This window comes from Monodelphis domestica, chromosome 1 (genome assembly GCF_027887165.1).
Source record: "Monodelphis domestica isolate mMonDom1 chromosome 1, mMonDom1.pri, whole genome shotgun sequence".
Lineage (NCBI taxonomy): Eukaryota > Metazoa > Chordata > Mammalia > Didelphimorphia > Didelphidae > Monodelphis > Monodelphis domestica.
Window position 1 is genome coordinate 740,057,159 of NC_077227.1, and position 20,675 is coordinate 740,077,833.

At 43.1% G+C, this 20,675-nt stretch overlaps 1 pseudogene; it reads right to left on the reverse strand.

The window, feature by feature from the left end:
- Positions 1-9,067: 9,067 nt before the first annotated feature.
- On the reverse strand, positions 9,068-9,219 carry LOC130456802 (U4 spliceosomal RNA; annotated as a pseudogene).
- Positions 9,220-20,675: the final 11,456 nt, after the last annotated feature.

Here is a 20,675-nt window from a genome sequence, read left to right on the forward strand (position 1 = left end):
GGTCTGTCTAGAACCTAGAACCTAGCCCAATACTTATTGAATTGAAGTGAATTCATATCATTGGTTATCTTCTGTCTAAAAGAAAAAAAGTTGAGTTGTCTGGCATGGAAATTCTCTCCCAAATACACACATGTTCCAGACATGTGTGTGTAGAACATATGGGTATATTTATCTGTGTGGATATGGGTATGTATATATGGATGAAAAACACACACACTTTTTGGTTATTGTTCTAGATATTGTTCTTTGATTTCTTTGGTACTGGTAACTCCCAGGTGAGGAACTTCTCTCTCTCAATGCTTATCTACACCTCTGTAGTGTAGAGTTTCAGCCATTTGTCAAGAGCACTGAGATTTTAGGTGATGTGCCCAGTTACACAGCCAGTGGGTGTTGGAAACAGGATTTGAACACAGGTCTTTCTGAGTGCAAGGCTGGTTCTCTATTCACCATAATTGACTGCCTCTCCCTCAGAGCACAGATGTCATGAAATAAAGGTTTATTTGACTGATGGGACCAAAGAATCTTCCATCTATTTCTCACCCACTTTCAGCCTCAACTCTTTCTGTAAAAAGAATCTGTCTGCCTTTGTTCACTGCTGGCTATTGAAGCATTTCTCTAGGGGTGTCAGATACCTGCTTGAAGACCTCCTTTTTTCCTCTTCTGGAGCTAGAAAAGCAAGTGAATGGATCTGTAATGAAGAATCCACAAAGTCAGGGAACTAGCTCTAACACTTGGTACACTTAGGACTCTGGGCAAATGGCTTTATCTCTCTGGACCTCAGTTTTCTGAGAATCTGCGAGGTCCCTACTGTACTATGATCTCTAATGGTAAAAGCGTAAACTCCTTTTTGGCTTTCCTACTGGCTTCCTTGCCAGCTATGGTTGTCTCTTCCTTTCTGGAAGAGATATGGACTCCTTCCCTCAGTTTTCTCTTAGTCAGGGATGGAGCTGCCTGGGTTCATCAACATCCCATGCTTATTCTCTGGTGCTTTGGCATGGAAGACCAGGAGTTAAGGGGTTAAAGTAATGGGAAGAGGACAGCTTCAGCTTCATCCTGCACATGCCTCTGTGTTCTGCAGAGGGCAGTCATGTTTCATGTGGCTGACAAACTAGTGATTGCTGGGATGATTGTTGATATTCTGGCCCTTCGCTGGAGGGATGCCAGGTAAGGAAGCAGAGGGAGGTGGAAACCGAAAGCGTTGAATCCTATGCTGAAAATGGTTTAATTTGGTTTAACCCATATTTTTCTTTGCCTGGTGGGTTCAAAATGCCAGAAAGAAAAGTTCTGGGTCCCCTTGAGAAGTCAAAGGGTCAAATAGGGGGCAGCTGGGTGGCTCAGTCGATTGAGAGCAAGGCCCAGAAATGGGAGGTCTTAGGTTCAAATCTGGCCTCAGACACTTCCCAGCTGTGTGACCCTGGGCAAGTCACTTAACCCCTATTGCCTAGACTTTACCACTATTGTGCCTTGGAACCAATACACAGTATTGACTCCAAGATGGAAGGTATGGGTTTAAAAAAGGGGGGGGGGGTCAGATAGAAGAATGGTTGACTTATAGGGAAGAGAGAAAATGGAGGAGGTGCAGGTAGGGACTTCATATCCAAAAGTCATGATGATTTATGTGACCCTTGACAAGTCACTTTACCCTGTTGGCCTCAGTTTCAGGAGCTGAGCTGGAGAAGGAAATGGCAAACAAATCTTTGCCAAGAAAACCCCAAGTGGGGTCATGAAGAGTTGCGTGTGACTGAAAAAACTGAAGAACAACAGCAGCAGCACTATTCCAGTGGGTTCATATACCAAAGGACTCCCTGGAAAAGACCTTGATGTAGGGAAATTTGAAGACAAAAGGAGAAGGGGACTGCAGAAGTTGAAATGGATAGATAGTGCCATGGAAACAATAAATGTGAACTTGGCCAGACTTTGAGAGATAGTGGAGGAAAAAAAAAACTTTTCATGTGATGGTCCATAGGACCATAAAGAGGTGACTAAACAGCAACAAAGACTAGATGGTTCCATTGTGTCCAGGACCTGAAATCCTGGTGTGCTGGTGGGTTAAGTTAATTTTAAACATGTTCTTAGCTTACTTACACTAATGGCACTTTGCAATCTACAACTTTTTACAATTGACTCTGAAAGAAAGTTCTTCAGAGACCACTTTCTGTAATAAAAACTGTTATTTCTGTAACCCCAGTCCTCAGACCTATGGGTGATGGGATTCTCTCCTCACTGATGAAGATGAATGCCTGACTCTTCCCTATGTGAGGGCCAGGGGGAGTTGGAGAGAGCAGAAGAGAAGATGACTCTTCAGTCTCTTAATTCTTCTTTGATTTCTTTTGGGCTCTCTCATCATTCTGGGCACTTTGGGCTTTTGGCTTTGAGAAAGAAGACAAGCTGCCATTGTGTCTTTGAGTCTAATTTTCTCATCAGTCCTTTGTCTCCTTTATTCATGAGCCAGAGTTCATGCTTGGAAGACTTGACTCCTTCAGATTTAGAACTCCTTTGATGCTGGATTGGTGAATGCTTCAGTGGTCTACCATATCTAAATGACCCTAGCCTTGCCCACTTTCTGTCCAGTCCCCTGGATGCTGCCCCTTCTCCTTCCTTGATTTCCACTTTTTGAAGCATAATCAACTCAATACCATCATTGCTATTGGAAATCATGAACCAGGCTTCTCCCAGATGGCTCTGTTCACCATCCATCTCCGTGGTTTTCCAAACCAAAATATCCCTCCTGTGGCTACTCAAGTTGTTGTACTGTATTAGAATGTGAGCTCCTTGGGGGCAGGGGGCTATTTTCCTTTTTCCATGTGTATTTTGTGTTTGTCTCCCTAAAGGTTGAATATTCAGGAAATCTTGATAAATGCTTTTTCATTCATTTCTTCATTCACATACAAATTGATTAAGTACCTATCTACTTTATGCCCAGCACTGGGGATACAAAACCAAAAAGGATGCTGCCCCTCTTCTCAAGAAGCTCACTTTTTGGAAGATTGTCCTTGAGTTCTAGCTGCCCTTCTCCTAGCTGGTTTATATTTGAAAACTTTTATTTGCTTAGTTTTCCTCCCTCTTGGCATGGCCCCTACCTTACACCAACTTGGCTCTCTCCCAAAAGAATGAATTCAGGTCTGAAATCACAGTGGTCCAGCTCCAAGACAAATACCCCCACTGAGACTTTAATGAGCTTGATCTAGTTGAATGTTAAAAAAGCCAGAGTTTTATTTGATTAATTTTTCTACTTGGGTCTTGAAATGTCATTTTGCCATATTAAAACAAAATTAAAAAAGAAACTCTCTGAGTCTTTTGACCCTTTTCCCCATTTCCACAGGTTGGGGTACTTGGGATTGAAGGGAGAGAAACAAGAAAATGAAACAAGAAAATGAAACAGGGCTTGAAGGAGTACAGTAAGAATTCCATAACTGGAAGGAGTTGAATTGTTGTGGGAGGTCATAGGATCATTTAATTCAATCCCTTCTTTTTATAGATTCAGAAACTGACTCCCAGAGAGAAGAATTGACTTTCCTAAGGTTACACAGGTAGAACTGGGATTCCAACAGAGCCCTTCACCTCCAAATCCAGTGTCTTTCCCAAGGATTCCAACAGGGGCTTTGGACTTCCTCTCACGCACTCTGCCTGGACCACTACGTGAATAGCTGTGTTAGAGAAAGTTAGCTCAGATTGAATGAAAAATAATTATACATATTGGTCTACTCTTATAAAATACAAAGTAATCTTCCCCAGAGCAGGTGCCTACTTTTTTATTTGCATAGTGATACAACAGGCAGTAACAAAAGCTTGTTGATTGAAGAATTGACTTCTAGATAATTATCAATAGATACATTGAACACCTGCTTTTAACTTAAACTCTTCAAACAAGACCAGTTAGAGGCCCTGGCATTACTTAGACTCCTCCTCACTAACTTCAATGGCCTCGAATTTCTTTGAATATTGGTTTGTTCATTTGCCTTTCCCCAGGGGGCTGTCGTAGGTCTTTTACAGGTTTTCTGGCTACTTCATTTGTCTACCAAACTACCGGTCTTAATTGCCTCATTAACACCCCCTTTTCACTCAGTAGGAGTTTTAAATGCTCTGCAGGCTATTCACTCCCTCCCAGCCTCTGGTCTCTCCTGGAATTTAGAGCTTTAGGGTTTGAGTTTTTCCTTCCCCTTCCCATACATTTTACCATTTGCCTTCTTTAAAACATTATTCTTTAATTTTTATTAATGCCTTTTAAAAAATAATATGGTCAGTCCTAGTCATTCATATGCACTCTGTTGAACCCTGTGACACTGAAAATAAAACCACTGGATGAGGTTCCTTCATCTGTAGCAAATGCAATGTTTCATTCTTATATAGATCCTTTTTCTTTTTATAAAATCATTTATTTGTTTTTAATATCTTTCCTTTTTAATTGAGTTCCAAATTCTTCCTCTCCTTTGTATCCCTTTCTCACCCACTGAGAAGGCAAGCCAAATTACATCAATTAATTATATGTGTGAAATCATGTAAAACATTTCCATATTATCTATATTGCAAAAAAAACATAGAAAATATCCTTCAGTTTACAAAGTTCATCAATTTTCTCTGGAGGGGAATAAAATTTTTTGATTGTGAGCCCTTTGGATTTGTCTTGGATCATTGTATTGATCAGAGTAGTCAAATCTTTCCCAGTTGATCATCCTTAATGATCTGATTCTTCTCACTTTACTTTGTATCAGTTCATATAGGTCTTGTCATGTTTTTCTGAAACCCTCTCTCTTGTCATTTCTTATAGCACAATAGTACAGCATCACAATCATATATTATCACTTGTTCAACCATTCCACAACTGATGTACATCCATTTCCAATTCTTTGCCACCAAAAAAAGCTCCTAGAAATATTTTGTAGATATAACTTCTCTTCCTTTTCCTTTGATCTCTTTCAGGTTCAGACCTAGTAGTGATATTTCTGGGTCAAAAAGTAAACAGTTTCGGGGATAGCTGGGTGGCTCAGTGGATTGAGAGTCAAGCCCAGATATGGGAGGTCCTGGGTTCAAATCTGACCTTGGACACTTCCTAGCTGGGTGACCCTGGGCAAGTCACTTAACCCCAATTGCCTAGCCCTTTCCACTCTTCTGCCTTGAAACCAATATACAGTATTGATTCTAAAATATAAGGTAAGGACTTATTTTTTTTTTATAAAGTATACACAGTTTCATAGCCCTGTCAGTATAGTTCCAAATTGTTCTCCAAAATGGTTGGACCAGTTCACAACTCCACTAACATTGCATTAGTGTTACCTATTTTCCTGCATCCTCTGTAGTATCTGTCATTTATGATAGGTATGAGGTGGCACCTCAGAATGGTTTTGATTTCAGTTCTCTAATCAACAGCGAGCTAGAACATTTTTATTTGAGTAACAATAGCTTTGATTTTTTTTTCTTCTGAAGACTGTTGATATCCTTTGATCGTTTATCAATTGGGGAATGACTTATTTTTACACATATTTGTCTTTGTTCTTATATGTTTAAAAAATGAAGCCTTCTTAAGAGAAATTTGCTGTAGAAATTGTTTTATATTGCTTCATTGATTTTCTTTTAGGAAAATATAGTTTCCCTGATCATCTCTTTTTATTAGGTCTAATTTTGTTTTTGCTTTGCCTGAGATCATGATCGCTGCCCCTGTCTTTTCTGCTTCATCTGAAATACAGTAGCTTCTGCTCCATTTTTAAATTTTAACTCTGTGTATCTTTCTGATGAAAATGTGTCTCTTGTAAACAAAATATTGTTGGTTTCTGGTTTCTAACCTATATTGCTATCCATCTATTTCTATTTTATGGATGAGTTCATCCTGTTAACTTTCATGGTTATGATTATTGTGTATTTCCTTCCATTCCATTTTCTTTTGTTCATTCTTCTCTTTTTATCTTGTCACTCCTAAAAAATCTGTTTTGCTTCTGATCACTTCCTCCCCTCAATCTACCATCTTTTTTTTTATTGCTTCCTCTCCTCACTCTTGTCTCCTTTCCTTTCTATTTCCCTATTGGATAAAAAAGATATCTATACTCACCTCTGAGTATGTGTACACACACACATACATATACACATAGGTACTCTTCTTTGAAGTAATTCTGATGTGAGTGAGGTTCAAACATTGCCCCTCCTCCCCAATTTCCCCCTCCAGTATATAAAATAGGTCTTTTTTGTAAGACCTATTGACTTCTTAAAGGGAGACAGGTTTATTCTTTCTGATCTGAAGCCAGTATACAAAACAGAAACAGAATCCATATTAAATCTCACCTCAGATACCTAACTAGCTATGTGACCCTTGGCAAGTCATTTCCCCTCTTTCAGCCTTAGTTAACTCCTCTACAAAATGGGGATAACAGTACCCCCATCTCCCAGGGTTGTTGTGAGGATCAATGAGGTAATGCAGGTCAAGTGCTTTGTAAACCATAAAGCACTGAATACATGATATTCATTATATTTCTTTGAGGACACAGAATTGGAGCCCAACAAAGCCATTTGGTACAATCCACAATGAACAAAACAATGTATTTGTTAAGTAGTCATAAAGCCTCTTGTTGAAGCTTTCTAGTGAGGAGGACATGTACTTTAGGGGCTTCCTGATCCTTAGGGATCCCTCTTTGAAATTCCCAACCATTGCTCCTAGTTTGCCTCTGGACCCCCCCAAAAGACTAAGTCTAGCACTGCTTGTATTTGATGGCCTTTAAAATATTTGAGGATAACTGCCATGTCCCTCCCCCAAATTTCTCTTGTAGACACACCATTTTCTTCAACCCACCTTCACTTGGCATGGAGTGGAGGCCTTGAGGTACCATGATACTGTACAGTGAAAAGAATACCCACTGGAGTTAGAGATTCTAGAGTCTAGACGTGCTTCTGATTAGAATCCTATTTGTGTGATCTTGGACAAGTCGCCTCATATCCCCAGAAGGCTTCAGTTTCTCCATCTGTAAAATGGGGGGAGGTTGGGCAAGTTGGCCTCTAAGGTGCTTTTTTGTTTTAAAGTGACCATCTTGGATATTCTCCCAACAGCAATCTTCTCTCTAAAATATGGTGCCCTGAACTGCAGAGATAACTCTGGATAGAATGGGAAGAGGGCAAAGAACAGTGGGATAGCAATAGCTCCTCCTCATTCCTGGAAATTGATTCTTTTAACGCTGCCCAAGATCGAACAGCCAGCCTGGGCTTCATCTGGGACACCCTGGCCCTTCCTTCTCCCCCTAGAATGCTCCTCTGGAAACACAAATTCATTTTCTTTTCTCTGTAATGAAAAAGAAGGAAAAGGGATGTCATGAGCCTTGCCCGGGGGCCTGGTTTCAGCATCTGCACATTTTTCCATGAGGCCTGGAGTCCAGAGATGGAGAGGAGATTGTAACTGGCCTGGCCTCTTCCTTTTGTTTCCCACATGCTGCTACCCCACCTTGAGCATCGGTTCAGAGATGAACTATAAATTTTCCGCTCCTCTTCGTGTGGTGTTTTTTTAAGGGGAAGGTCTAGCAGTGACTAATGATTCCATGGGGGCTGAGTCTTCCCCCTCAGCAATATCCTTTATCGTGTGAACTAGAATCTTGCCAAAAAACATCTATAATCACAGGCTTTTCTATGAGATGCAAAAAAAAAAAGTGTCCGACCAGCATTTAGTATAGTGCTTGGCACCTAGTGGGTGCTTAATAAATGTTGATTGATTGTCTGAGACATGGCTCTTGGGGTGCCTCAGTTTCCTTCAAGAGTACTTTAATTTTAATTGATTATTTATTTAGTGTTGAGGGCAAGGGTGTAACAAGGAGGGATTAAGAGAAAGATTCATTTTCATAGGATCAGAGTATCAGAGCTGAAAGAGATCTCAAAGGTCATCAGTTCGGACTCCTTCATTTTACAGAGGAAGAAACAGACTAAGATGTTAGGTGACTTGCCTAGGGTCATATGACAAAGTTTCTGAGGCAGGATTTGAACTCAGGTCTTCATTCCATAGTTCTATCTATGATAACATCTGGCTGTTAATTCAATTCAATCAAAAGGTATTTATTTGAACATCCCTTTCTATATATTTTATATGCAATTTTCTGCATGCATGTTGTTTTCCCCTTCCTCCAGTATGATAATATACAATCCTTGAAGGCATAAATCATTCTGACTTTTGTCTCAACATTACTTCTGTCTAGTATAATGCTGGGCCAAAGTAGTTGGATGAGTGGGTGAATGGTTGTCTGCTACATGTCAGGTATTGTGCTATGTAATGAGGATAGAAAAACAAAAGTGGGGGGAAATGCCTGCCCTCAAAGAGCTTATAGTCTATTAGAAAAAATCCAAAATAATATAAAAAATTAGCACTAGAAGGACCCCAGAATCATTAAGCACATGAGTGTACACACACACACACACAGACACACACACAGACACACACACACACACACACACTGGATGAGGAATCTGAAGCCCAGGGAAGTGAAATAACCTGCTCTAGGTCACATGATTTGTATCTGAAGAGTTTTTTGAACCCAGGTCCTATGACCCCAAATTCAAAGCTCTTGTCCATTTTATCACACATCTTCTTCCATTTACAAATAAGTAAAATACAAATTCTACATGAATAGTAGAGACCTGTTCTGTATTTGGGCCAAATTTTCCCTCTGAAGTTTGCCCCCTGCTCCATGTAACCTTGAACAACACCCCAAAACAACTGGAGTCCGAATCTGTGAAGGAACGAGTTTGGCTAGCTGGTCTCTGGAGTGCCTTCTGCATCTATGGCTTTGTGAGGGTGGGATTGAAACTGATCTCTTCATGGGTGCCTTGAATTCAACTAAGGGAGGACAAGTCTCAAGGACTCATTCACTCACTTGTGGGTCTTAGATTGAATGCTAAAAGGCCTTCAAACTAGAAAAAGTTTGCCCAAGAATTACCAGATAGGGCAGAGCAGCTTGACAGCCCAAGGATCAGTCAATATATTAGCAAGCCAGTTGAGAAGGAATGGATTTCCAGGAGTAAATTTGGCTTGGAGGAACCACTTGGGGATGGAGGGATATCCATCTTGGCTTCAACTTGAGCCAAATTCTCATGGGGATAACTTTTCTATTTTGGTAGAACTTTCATGAAATTGCCCTTCGGTGAACCTCTTTGCAATGCTCTTGGGACCAGTACCTTTTTAGGAAAAGTTTTCAATTAGCAATAATCACACCTTGGTTAAACCTCATTGGCTACTATACTGCCACTGGCCAAGCTCTGGTATCTTTTTAGAGACAACATAAGCAAAACTTCTTTTACCAAGATCCCTGTAGCTGCCATGGTCAGTGGGTGAGTATCTTTGTTTTTTTTTTCTTTTTTAACTTTTACCTTCCATGTTAGAATCAATACTGTGTAGGGGCCCCCAGGCAGAAGAGCACTAAGGGCTGGGCAATGGGGGTCAAGTGACTTGCCCAGGGTCACACAACTAGGAAGTGTCTGAGGCCAGATTTGAACCTTGGACCTCCCATCTCTGGGCCTGGCTCTCAATCCACTGAGCCACCCAGCTGCCCCTGATGATTATCTTTCCACATCCATTTATAGGTTCTTCCTTTCCCACCCACATCAACAACCACTGCTTCCTCTGATGGGAGGAACATATGACTTTACTGAACTCACTTGGGCCCTCCCATCAGAATACTTATTCATCTGAAATCAAGAAATAATAAATATAAAAGAAACGTGGACTCCATTTGCTCATAGATACATGGCAGCTTGGGGATGGGAGGTAGGGGGTTAATGACAATAGATACCTTGCTCTAATCTGGCAGTTAGTTCCTCACTGTCTTTTGCCTTATTTAATAAAGAGCTTGGTCAGACATCAAAGATGCCAAGGTCACCCAATGCATCCTGGGCCATCACTAGACATCCTGATTTTTGTCTTGCCACTGGATGTGGATGACTCTGGAAAAGAGAGTGAGGCTGAAGACTTTGTGCAACTCTGCCTCCCTTAAATCAAACTCACTCACCAGTCAAGACATCACTCGTGATATCATTGTCCCATTTTGAAAACTAACCAATAATCACAACCAAGAGGGAAAAGAGAGACTTGTAGATCTGCTGGCCAACCCTTTTTGAATGCACACTCAATTCCAACTCAGCCCCGTCAGGGTCATTGGGTTTTTGGGCTCCATCACCAATTAGAAAACTTTACAAGTACCATCCACTGAGTCACAATTGACTTGGAAGCCAACTTCCAATCGTCTACATGACAGACTGGAGCCAGGCAGGCAATACCTATGCATGCTCTGTAGAATCCACAGGAAAGAGTAAATCTAAGCACACTCTAAGCACTTGGCCCTTCTTGACTGGTCCCTCCATTACAATGGAAGGACAGGAAACAGGGAGACCAGTTGGGCAATTATTGTAATGGATTAGGTGAGAGATGTAGAGGAACTGAACCAGGATGGCAGGTTTTCATTTTGCTACCCTGGGTCTCAGTTTCTCCTTCTCTGCAATGTAGAGGAGGGTCCAGGAAATTATAGGATCAGAAGGATAGAGGTAGAAGGGATCTAAAGAGTCATCAAGTCCAAATTAGATGGACTTCTTTAATTAGAAAACCTAGGAAACTCATGCTTGGGAAGTTAGTGAGTTGGCCAAGCTTATACAGGGAGTAAGCCAGAAAGGGAGAACTTGTTCTTTCTTTAGAAAAAAAATTACAATGAAGTTAATAAACACTGAATAAAATGGACGTTTAAACGTACAGATAGAGAGGATTGAAGCTATTTTTTCATTACATAATAAATTCAACCTCTGGCTTTCAAAATTGTCCTGCTTAAAATTCTGCCTGGCCTTCCTTCTCTGTCTATGTCTGTTTCCCTCAGACTGTCTTTCTTCCCACTCCATTCTGAACCACCCTTCCCACATACAAAAGAGAAAAATGAAGCCTTTGTAACAAATCCATATCATCAGACAAAGCAAATTCCCACATTGGCCAAGCCCCAGAAGTCTGTGTCATTTTGGACTCTGAGTCCTTCATCCTTCTCTGAGAGGCTGGGGAACATGCCTCATCATCATTCCTCTGGCATCATGGTGATTCATTATATTGATCAGAGTTTTCAAGTCATTCAAATTTGTTTGTCATCACCTGAGTTCAAATCCAGCCTCACATTAACTGTGTGATCTTAGCTAAATCACTTAAGCAAATCAGTTAAGTCTCAGTTTCCTTATCTGTAAAATGGGGATGATAATTGCACCTAACTCCTGAAGTCATTTTTTTTTAAACCCTTACCTTCCATCTTGGAATCAATATTGTATGTTGGTTCCAAGGCAGAAGAGTGTTAAAGGCGAGGCAATGGGGGTTAAGTGACTTGCCCAGGGTCACACAGCTGGGAAGTGTCTGAGGCAAGATTTGAACCCAGGACCTCCCATCTCTAGGCCTGGTTCTTAATCCACTGAGCTACCTAGCTGCCCCCTGGAGTTATTGTGACAATCAAATAAAACTTGATTTTTTACTGGAAGCCTTCCCCTCTTGATTCCAATACCTTTCGTCTATTAATTATTTCTTACTTATTTAGGACAGTGATGGCAAACATTTTAGAGACTCGAGTGCCCAAACTGCAACCCTTATGCTGCATATGAGCCCTGCACCTTACTGCAGATAAGGGAGGGAGGAAACATTCCCATTGGGTGGCTGGGCAGAGGGGCGGGTGATGTGAGAAATGTTCTCAGGTGGATGTGGAGATGGGGAAGGGAGCATCCCCCTCTGGCACACTCCAGCACACATGCCATAGGTTCGCCAACATGGGTATACGGCTTGCTTTGTACAAATTTGTTTGCATGTTATCTCCTCCATTATATTATAAATTCTGTGAGGGCAGGGACTGTCTTTTGCCTTTTTTAAATATCTCTAGCACAGTGCCTGGCACTTAGTAGGAGCTTAGTAAATGCTGCTTGATTGATTTATATTTGTAAGCCACTTTTCAAACTTTCAAGCACTATAAAATTGTTTTTCTTCTTATTCTAGAAATTGCTCTCCTGATTGTGCTTATTTCTCTCTAAGTCAGTTCATGATCACTTTTGTCATTTCTTAAAGGTATTATAGAATTCCATTACATTCATACAGCCAAATCCACTTGGCCACTTCCTAGTTGATGGGGGTCCATTTGCTTTATGATTCTTTGCCACAAAAATGGGAGGGGCTGTTATAAATGTCCCATGTGCTTATGGGTCCTTGTCCTTTCACTAATAATCTCTTTTGGGGTTTAGACCTAATTGTAGTAAACCTGAGTTTACCACAGTTTAGTAACTAGTTCCTTTGGGGGAAGAATTCCTGATTGCTTTCCAGCATAGCTGGGCCAATTTACAGCTCCATCAATAAGACATTAGTACAATAAGGGAAGATTTGAACTCAGATCTCAGACTCAATAGCCAGGGCTCTTCCTGCTATACCACCACACTGTTGCCTTAAGAGCCTTCCTGTGCTGACAGGGATTCTTTCCCCTCACTTTCTGCTGCATCCATTCCTGGGACAGGCTCTGGGGAGAGAATGACGTTAAGGGAACAGCTCACCAACCATTCCAGGATGTTGAAAAGTCTCATTACTATGTGTTCAGGTATAGGAAGCCTGGCCCTTTTTGGCTTTCCTCCCAAACTGTCGGCTCTCTCACATGCATGTAAGATGCACCAGCTTCCCAGGAGAAGTTCCCAGCCTAAAGAAGACAGAGTCCCAGCATCCCACCCTGCAACGAATGCACTGGAAAGTATGAGTAGGAAGGCTGGAAGGGGGCCACTGGGAGCAAGTATTGTTAAGAGGAAAGGGAAGGGCACTGCTAGGACTTGGCTGAGTGATTCAGAAGGCCATCCCTTCACGTTTGAGGAAATTCAGAATGAATAAATGAGCTCAAACACTTCTCTCTCCCTTTAGTGGCAGCAAACCCAGAGGGACTTTAATAAAAGTTAACATTATCTTGTTGGCAGAGGTTTATCTCTCCCCTAGATCTCCCTGAAGCCCTGGAAAATATGAAGACTTAATCCAATAAAGGACAAGCCACTCTGGGATAATGCCCTCCTCTTTATTAAAGAACCATGCTTGAGCAAACTGGCCTAAGGAAAATTGGAGGAAGGATCCAAAGAATGGTGGCAGGGCTCTGGTCTCCATGATGGAGAGAAAAGGGTCATGGGGGTAAGGGAGAAGCTGTGGGGGGTAAAGGGGGAAAACATTGCTCCCTTGCATCAGGAGACCTGGGTTCAGCTGCTTTGAGTTGTGTGAGATTGTGGCAGTCTCTTCCCTTTTCTGTAAAATGGTACACTGGAAAGGGCATTTTCTCAACATTCTGAGGATCTGGGTTCAAATCCTAAATTTTATGACTACTACCTATGGGACCTTGAGGAGAATCATTGCACCTCATTAAGCCTCAGTTTCCTCATCTATAAAATAAATAGGTTGGGCTAGTTTCCTTGAGGTCCCTTCTAGTCCTAGAGTTATGATCTTAGGGTGGCTAAAATCCCTTCCAGCTCTAGTCACCTAAGAGTCTAGAACTCAGAAGCTGGCTGGAAGTCTGACTCTTTTAGTCTGGCTCTTGCTATGGGTCAGTTTGACATAAACCTGGACAAACTGTGTCTGGGGTGCCTCATAAGCCCCTGGAGTGGGCTCTAGAGATAATCTGGCAATTTTTCACTCCTAGCATCTTTAAATAAGCTAGGGGGTGGGGGTGGGGGAAGCTGGGTGACTTAGTGGATTGAGAGTCAGACCCAGAGATGGGAGGTCCTGGGTTCAAATCTGGCCTCAGACACTTCCCAGCTGTGTGACCCTGGGCACATCACTTAATCCCCATTGCCTAGCCCTTACTGCTTTTCGGCCTTGGAACCAATACACAGTATTGACTCCAAGATGGAAGGTGAGGGTTTTAAAAAATAAATAAATAAAACTTAAAAAAATAGGCTAGGGACTCAATTGTTTTCAAGCTGGAAGCAACAGTTGGACATTAGTCCAACTCTTATTTTATGGGTGAAAAAACTTGAGGTCCAGAGAGATCGTGGCTTGGCCAAAGTCCGATAGCTGGTAGTCTGTGAAATGGGATTCAAAGTCAAGTCTTCCACCTCCAAACCCAGGACAGTTTCTGCCGTCCTATCTGGAGATTTGAGGGGGCCCCAAGGGATCCTCTAAAGTCTTCCTGCCCCAATGAGGGGTGAGAATGTTGTGAACGCTTGGATTTAGGGGATAGCAAGGTAGAGTTTTAAATTGAAAATATCGCCCCAGTTATCAACAACTCCCCGACTCACATTTTCCGCTCCAGTGGGGCCATTTGACTCATTCTCCATCCATCAATCATTCCACCAGTCAATCAACACGCATTTGTTAAGAGCCCCCAAACCAAGAGGAATTGCTGATCTCCCTGAGTGGTTGGACTAGCTCTCCTGGCCTGGCAGTTCCCTAAGGAACTGGAGGAAATCAAAGAAACTCTAAAACTCCAATAGAAGTTGGTGTTTATCATCCACTTTCCGTCCATTTCCTCATTGACTCTCCTGAGATAGAGAGCACAAGGATTTTTAAACTCACTCCATAGACAAGTATCAGAGAGCTGAAGGGACTGGAACAGCCTCCCCCCCCCCCCCCATTAAAAAGCAGAATTAAAACTCACACCCCAATGGCCCCCTCAGCTTTCCCCCACTCTGTGCTGCCTCTCTGTTACAGACAGCAAGCAGCCCTGGGGTTCCCCCACCCCAACAAGGCTGCACTTAATATTGCTGTTGCCCCATGCCTCCTGGAAAAAACACACTAAGGGGCTGCCCGGAACTCTAGCTTTCTCTGGGGCTGGGCCCACAGTCCTCCACAGGGACTTACTGAATGAATGAGTGAATGAATGAATGAATGAATGGGTCACTGTTCTGTCTTCAGGGAGCAGGGGGTGGAGGGCCAGTTACTCTGAGGCTCCAGCCGTGCCTGTAAGCTGCTCTGGGCCTACGTGCTGTCCCCTGGCTCTTTCTCTGAATCAGGGGACATTCCGATATTTGTACCTTTGAGAAAAGGACAGAGATTTCCCTGGACGTGGGCTCGTGGCCAAGGCTGAGCACAGATGGATTCTCTCCAGGACTTTTCTTTCTTTCCCCTCCTTTGGGGAAGTGTGCTTTCCGTGTCCTGGGAATGGCTCGCTCCCTGGAGGGCCAGAGAGTGGGGCGACCTCAGGCCGGGGCTTCTTCCTCTGATGCTGGGAGCAGCCCCCTGCTTTCTGGAATGACATCAGCTGGGCCTCACTCCCCGTGCACATGACTGCCTCATTACGTGTTGGAATGAAGTGACTTCCAGTGGGCCAGAGGGTGGAGGAAATGGGCCCTGGTGAGTCAGGGACTCTGGGAGGATAGGATTCCTGTCTCTGACAGACTCAGGTGTGGCCAGGTCTCGGCCCTCACCGCGCATCTGCTGCCTCCTCTGGGTTTCTTGGGCCACCGGGAGTTTCTTTATTTTGTCCCCAGTCAGCCAGGGACCTTCTGGCAATTCTCAGGGCCAGAGGAGTGGGAGCAATGACCAGATCCTGATTCAGGGAATCTGCTTTGAAAAATGGCTCTATTAACTGGGTGATCTTGGAGTAGTCACTCTCCCCAGGCTTCAGTTCCTTACCTGGAAATAAGAGGGATTGGACTAGGTATTCTTTGAGGTCATTTCCAGAATGTTGAATTTGGAAACAGAGAACCTGAGTTCAAATCCTGACTCTACTAGTCATACCTGACCTGGAATGATCATGAATAAGTCACTTAACCTCTCCAGGTCTCAGTGTTCTCCTTTGCCAAATGGAGAGAGAGAGAGAGAGAGAGAGAGAGAGAGAGAGAGAGAGAGAGAGAGAGAGAAGGAGAGAGAATGTGTGTGTGTGTGAGAGAGAATAGATGACTTTGGAGGTCCTTTTCCAAGTTAAATCTATACTTTTATCAGCCCACTGGAATTCGATGGTTTTAATGCAGAGTAACTGAACCTCCCCAGGACCAGAGATGGGAGGTCCTGGGTTCAAATTTGTCCTCAGACACTTCCCAGCTGTGTGACCCTGAGCAAGTCACTTAACCCCCATTGCCTAGCCCTTACCACTCTTCTGCCTTGGAACCAATACACAGTATTGATTCCAAGATGGAAGGTGAGGGTTAAAAAAAAAAGAAAAAAGAAAAGTGGCTCTGAGGCTACAGCAATCCCAGGCAAGTGGCAGATTATTCCTGTTATAGACTCATGGTATCATGGGCTCAGGATCAGAAGAGACCTTGTGTAATCTTCTAGTCTGGCTGCCTCCCTTTACAGGTAGTACCTCGGGCTCTCCTCTCCAAAGTGTCCAGTTCAGAGTACTTGGTGGCTCCACACACAGTAATACACTCACAACCACAGCTCCTAGGCCCCAGATGATGTCAGTGTTTACTGGCCAGAAGACCCAGGTGAAACAAAGACATGAACCCTAAGAAAAATGGCCACGGGCCATTCCTGCTTCTCTCTCCTAGATATTCCCATAAATATACCATGGACATGTGTAGTAAACACATAGGAGGAGGTACACATGTATAGAACATGCACTGACCTACAGATGAGCATGCATGTAGGGAAGACACGTGCCCAAGGCACACATGTTAACATACATGGCCAGTGGTACCTGTATGGAAGGGTATACACCTAGCAAACACACGGGGTGAGGACACATATGCTGATGTTGGATTCCAACACAACAGGGTTGGCAATGCCTTCTGTGAATATGGTTATCTTGTTCTTGCTAGTCTCTGCTGGACTTTCTTCCCAGCTGGACTCCGAGACTGACAACAAGCATTTAATGAGTGTTTACTAGGTGTTAAACGCCCCGAGCCCCGGGGATACAGAAACAAACAAAAAGAAGGTCCCGCCTCTCAAGGAATTTGCATTCTAATGGAGGAAGATAACACAATCTAAGAAAGTGGAAAGGGAAGGTAAGTGAAGGAAGAAATCCCCACTTGGGGCTTGGTGGCGAAGCCAGGAGAGTCTGAAACACAGCCAGTAGGGGAACAAAGCGGAGCTGACCCGACCCTGAAACAGAGACTCTAGGAGTGAATTCCCTAATGGAGAGGGGGGTTGACATAGTGGAGGGATAGTTCAGAAGGACAAGATTCCAGGGACTGAATAGAATTCCATGGCGAGAAAGAGGCTCTTGGTCACTGCCAGGCAATGATCCTCTGGGGAAAAAGGTGTGGAGCTTCTCTCTACTTCTCACTCCCGCTTCAGCTGGATCCTTCCACTCCCATGCTACTTCTTCCCCCCAAAAGGAAGAATGTCCTCTGCCATCTCCTTTTTTTAAGTAAAAATTTACTTTTTTCTACTAACCAAAATATTTTCTCTCTCTCTGTCTCTCTCTGTCTCTCTCTCTCTCTTTCTCTCCCTCTCTGTCTCTGTCTCTGCCTCTACCTCTCTCCTTCTCCCTTATTCTGGGACCCTAGGACCTCTCTGTCAGGAGGTGGGTAGCACATCTCATGTTTAACCCTTTAGAATTTTGGTTGATTAATTGAATCCATCAGAGTTCTTATGCCACGGTTGGTGCCTTTTACAATGTTATCATTATTGTGTTCATTGTTCTTCTGACTTTGCTCATATTACTCTGCAACAATTCATACATGTTCGTGTCTCTTTTAATTTAAGCCATGGAGGCTTAAGCTAGAACTCTTCTTCATTTATTTTACATTAAACTTTTTTCAGTGAACAAAAATCTCTTTTCCTTTCTTCCCACTCCTTCCCCTCCTCCTAATTTAAAAACAAACCCAAATCCTTGCAGTGAATGTGTCTAGTCAAGCAAAAACAAATTCCCACTTTGGCAGTGTCTGATGTTTCTCCTTGAACCTGTCACCTGTCTGCCAGGAGCCGGGAAGCATGTTTCACCATCAGTTTTCGGTTGGTCATAACTCTCGCCCTTTTAACCAGTCATCAGGGAATGGCCAAACAAATTGTGGCATGTGATTGTGATGGAATACTACTGCGTCATAGGAAACAATGAGCAGACAGATTTAAAAACCCAACAAACTTGGAAAGAACTACATGAGATAATGAACAGTGAAATGAGTAGAACCAAGAGAAAGTCATACCAGCTACAGAATTAATGCTGGAAGAAGAAATTGTGAGTGTTACTTCCAGAGAATGAATGGAAAAATGAAACATGAAAGACTTTATTTGTATGAACATGTCTGTCTCGCGGACGATGCCTTCTGAGATGTGGGGAGCTTGGGGAAGGGCTGGGTGGGACACTTGTGGATAAATTGTATTAATAATTTTTTAAATCTAAAAAGTCATCAGACTAGGGAAAAAAACCAAACCCATAACTCCTTTGCCTAAGTCTTTATTTTGATTGTTTTTTTTTTTTCTTTCCCAAAGGAGACTTCTTTATAGAGATCATTTTCTTTGAAGTATTGAAGAGTCAGTCAACTAAATGTTTTTTAAAGATTTGTCTGTTTTTTTAAAAAGTCTGAACAAACCATTAATTTTTACCCTAAGTACAAATGAGGCAATAGCTCAAAAAAGGTAAAGTGACTTTTCCAAAGTTACGCATATGTGGTACAGTCTTAGAGCATTTTTTAACCTAGTTCAAGTGCCCAGAGGGCAAATTCAAGTGGTTTGTGAACCCCTTGTGGGAGAAAGTGTTTGCTTTGGGGTTTTGTTTTGTTTTTCTTTACACCCTTACCTTCCGTTTTAGAGTCAATACTGTGTATTGACTCCAAGACAGAAGAGTGGTAAGAGCTAGGCAATGGGGGTTAAGTGACTTGCCCAGGGTCACATAGCTGGGAAGTGTCTGAGGCCAAATTTGAACCTAGGACCTCCTGTCTCTAGGCCTGGTTCTCAATCCACTGAGCTATATGCAGCTTCCCCTGAAAGTGTTTGCTTTGGGTGGCTGGACAGAGGGATGGGCATGCAAAAAATGTTCTCGGGCTCTGGGGAGAGGGGGAATGGAGCCTAACCCTGCTCCTGGAGGGGTTCTGCTTGTGTGCTCAGTCTTCCACAAGCAGAGTCTAGATTTGAACTAAGGTCCTTTGCATAGTATAGCTGGTAGCTGATAGGGCCCTGGTTTTGGAGTCAAGCAGATCATGGTTCAAATTCAGGCTCAGACATTAGCTGTGCTCTTGGTCAAGTCATTGACCTCAGGGACTCACTTGTTTCACCTATGAAATAGGGAGGTTGGACCCCGATGGCCTTTGAGGTCCCGTTCCTTCTCTGAATCTAGGATCTTCTGGTTGTAGACTTTTACACCCGAAGCGTGAACAATCCCTGACTAGCAGTGGAAGGCTGGGGCTGTTCTGGCTGATGACCCATAGACTGAAAGAGCTGAAGGAGGCTGTTGTTGAGGCTTCCATAGACCCAGCCTGGCATCAGCAGCTGTTCTCCAGAGCAGAGAGGTGTAGATGATTTCCTAGCTCTCACCCATCCAGTCTGGCTTGGAATTATAATTCATTGTTCCCCTGACTTCCTCTGGCCAGGATAGTCTCTCAGGCAGGGTAAGCAAAGCTCAGGGTCAGCCCTGCAGGGCCACTTTCTGTGTTTGTTCTGGGATTCCACTCCGCCCTCTTCCCTCTCTTCACTCTCTCTCCCCTCCAAGCTGCTTAAAGTCTGTCTTTGACTGATGAGTTGCTTGAGGGCCAAATCCTGTCCCCAGAGAGCTGAAACTCACTTAACATCTTGCTTATTTCCCTGTGAAAAGAACTGACAGCTCGCCACCTCGTCCATCATCGCCATCCCGAACTCTGCCCTGGAAATGTGTTGAACAATGGAAAATGCTGTCAACGTCGTCCTTTCTCTTCCCAGAACGTTTCTTCCAAGAGATCAGCTCTGAAACATAGAAGCTGGCCCTGCGCTGGGCGAAATCAACCAGACCATTTACACACATTAATTCAGCAGCCTTCCTGCACTTGACGCTGCTCTGGGAAATAATAACAGTAACAAAATTAAATATAAAAACAATGTGAAACCTGCAGCTGTTTCATCTGAATCCCATTGAAGAAGATGAAAAGAATTAATGAAATCAACAGGATAAGGATTTCAGTTTAGTAAAGCAATGCCATCATGGCAATCCCGTGTCATGGGTGACTGCAGCCTATATTCGTATTTTAGAGATGGGCCAGCGAAGATGTACAGTGGATAGAGAGCTGGAGTCTGGGAAATTCATTTTCATCCTAATAAACCCCTAATCTTATCCTTTTGATTGTCAGAGCCTTATGGGAAGGACAGAGCCTTGTTTCACCTTCAGATCCCTTTTCTGCATAAATTCTCTTGGCAGTGATAGAATTGCCGCTGGCTTTTGAGAGGATTGGCAGGAAAACTTTGAACGTAACTGAGTTTTTGCGTTAAGCTAATCCAAATAGGAGAAGAATGGTTTGTTTTTGGAGACCTGGGCTCCATTTCCAAAAATCCAGGCAATCTGGAGCTGGTTTCTAGAGGCTCACCTGGAATATACTTCTAGATATCCAAAGGACTCTGAGAAGAGTCTAGCCCATCCAGACATCAAAGGAAAACACTCAGAACACATGCCAGTTTGGCTTCAATGGGGAATTGGAGTCCCCATTGGTGATCTTTCATGATCCATCCTCAGTGGAAATTCTAGAGAGCAGAGACATAAAGAGAAGTGTTTAATGCAAATACCAACAACATGGAAATGGGTTCGAATCAAGAACACATGTGATACCCAGTGGAATCGCACCTCAGCTATGGGAGAGGTGGTGGTGGGGGGGGAGGAAAAGAAAATGATCTCTGTCTCCAA